Below are 2,500 nucleotides of genomic sequence, written 5' to 3'. Positions count from 1 at the left end.
ACTTCCTTCCCATACAAATCCATCCATTGGGTACTAAAGCATTTAAATCTAATAACACGGGACCTGGAAACTATATAAAACAAGTAAATAAATGAAAAAAAATAGTAATAAATTCAAGCAGTACTTCTCAGAATCAATGCAAATTACTGAAGAACCTCAAATAAGAACTCAATCGCCCGGGGAGAACCTGCCAGGGGGACCGTGCCTTGAGTCCTTCCTGGCGGATCGTGGCGGCGGCGGCGGTGAGGCTGCGGTGCGTCACGGTGCGGGGCGAGGCAGCAGGCAGGGCAGGTGTGTGCGGCGCCAGGTGGGAGTGTGGTGGCGAGGAGGGGAGGCAGCAACCCCCCTAAGTGTGGTGCAGCAGCTGGGGTGTGGGGAAGAGCGAGGGTTTGAGGGGGAGGTGGGGTGTGGAGAAGGGGAAGGGGAAGGGGAAGGGGGCAGGGAGGGGCGGGGCTGGTCGCGTGCGTGGAGTCATCTTGCGTTGCGTGCAGACCTAACGACTCACCGCTGCTGCTGCTGCTGCTGCTGTCGAGGGTGGTGAGGCTGGGGTGGGCGGGCGTGGCGACACACACACACACACACACACACACACACACACACACACACACACACACACACCAGCAGCACGACCACGCCCCCTGCATCACTCTCTGGCGCCCCTTCCCCTCTATGTACCCACACGCCCTGCATGATGAATCCCGGAAGCACGCCCCCCCCCTCCAACACCATTAAATAAGCTTTTGCCTTGGTGCAAATGTTCTGTTCTTTCCTCACTTAACCCTGACAGGCGGCTCATGTGGTGATTGCTCGTAGGTCAGGGTAAGTTAGACATTCTTGTAGCAAAGAAAGATTGGTTTGAAGTAGGTTGGCTTAGATTAGATTAACCCCTTCAATACTGGGACACATTTCCACCTTGAGATTTGTGTTCGATCAGATGATTTTATTGACATTAGGAAGGGTCTATGGAGGCCAGAAGATTAATGTCCAGTCTTCACTATTTTAATCCCCCATATAAGTGTCTGAAGCTGTGTAAAATCATCAAATAGTCAGCAGACTGAATATGGTACTGAAGGGGTTAAAGACGAAATTTGGGTAAGTTCAATAAAGTGAGGTGAGAGAAGGGTAGGTTAGGTAAGGCAAGGCAAATGCAAGGTTAACTAAATTTAGGTTAGGATCAGGCTGGGTTAAAGTAGGGTAAGGTGGTTAATGGATTAAGGTAAGTTGGGTAAGGCTTAAGGCAAGATTAGCTACATTTAGATTAGGTCAGGTTGGGTTGAATTAGGTTAAGTTGAGTAAGGTTAGGTAAGGTTAGTGTAGGTCGGGTAAGGCAAAGCAAGGTTAGCTTAGATTAGGTCAGGTTGAGTTGAATGTGGTTTAATTAAGAAAGGTACGAATAGCGTAGATTAGCTTAACCCCTTAAGTACCATGACGCGTTTCTATAATCATTCTGCTTACTATTTGGTGATTTTATACAGCCTCAGAAACTCATGTGGGAGATTGAAATGTGAAGACTATGGCTATTAATCTTCTGACCTCCATAGACCCTTCCTAATGTCAATAAAATGGTTTAATCGTACACAAATCTCAAGGTAGAAATGTGTCCCAGTCCTGAAGTGGTTAAATTAGATTAGCTCAGGTTTGGTTAAATTAGATTGAGTTACCTATAGGATAAGATTACGATATTTTGGGTAAATAAGGCAAGGTAAGGTAAGGTTACGAGAAAGCATTAGTCATGATAACTCCTTGCTGCGATGGTGGTGGTGGTGGTGGTGGTGGTCTAGTGAGAAGTGACCTCGCGACACAACTAGTGCAGAACTGAACGGTGCTCGGTGGGCGTGTGTGAGCGTGAGCGCGCGTGAGTGTGTGTGCGTGCATGTCACGTCTGGAGCAAGTACTGTGATGATGCAGACAAGCCTCTCTCTCTCTCTCTCTCTCTCTCTCTCTCTCTCTCTCTCTCTCTCTCTCTCTCTCTCTCTCTCTCTCTCTCTCTCTCTCTCTCTCTCTCTCTCTCTCTCTCTCTCTCTCTCTCTCTCTCTCTCTCTCTCTCTCTCTCTCTCTCTCTCTCTCGAATATCATGTAAGGAACCCATGTAGATGGTGACGAGAGAGAGAGAGAGAGAGAGAGAGAGAGAGAGAGAGAGAGAGAAGCGGTGGTGGCTTCATCTTTCGCCATTCTTTTTAGTGAAAGTGTAACAACGTGATGCAAGAAAAACACGCTGAAGAACAAGCTAATAACTAAAACCGCACGTGATCTGCTACCGGGGAAAAAGAAGCATCTCTCTCTCTCTCTCTCTCTCTCTCTCTCTCTCTCTCTCTCTCTCTCTCTCTCTCTCTCTCTCTCTCTCTCTCTCTCTCTCTGCGTTATTTTTCTTGTCAGGAAATGTTAAAAAAAATTCCTTCCGCAGTGTTTTTTTTTTTCTTGTCACTAAATGTTTAAAAAAAAGTTCACTGCATGAGATGACTGACCTTTCTAACTCGAAGCCGCAGCGGTGGGAAGTCCG

The 2,500-nt window shown here is 47.3% G+C and overlaps 1 protein-coding gene across 6 annotated transcripts in view; it reads left to right on the top strand.

Moving 5' to 3' along the window:
- LOC123516909 overlaps nucleotides 1-2,500 on the top strand; it is a 133,162-nt gene that overhangs the window by 101,884 nt on the left and 28,778 nt on the right. The gene's annotated exons all lie outside the window — the stretch shown is intronic.

The sequence above is a fragment of the Portunus trituberculatus genome, chromosome 41, assembly GCF_017591435.1.
Source record: "Portunus trituberculatus isolate SZX2019 chromosome 41, ASM1759143v1, whole genome shotgun sequence".
Classification (NCBI taxonomy): domain Eukaryota; kingdom Metazoa; phylum Arthropoda; class Malacostraca; order Decapoda; family Portunidae; genus Portunus; species Portunus trituberculatus.
Note: the sequence above shows the minus strand (reverse complement) of the source record. Positions and strands in the feature narration are given on the sequence as shown.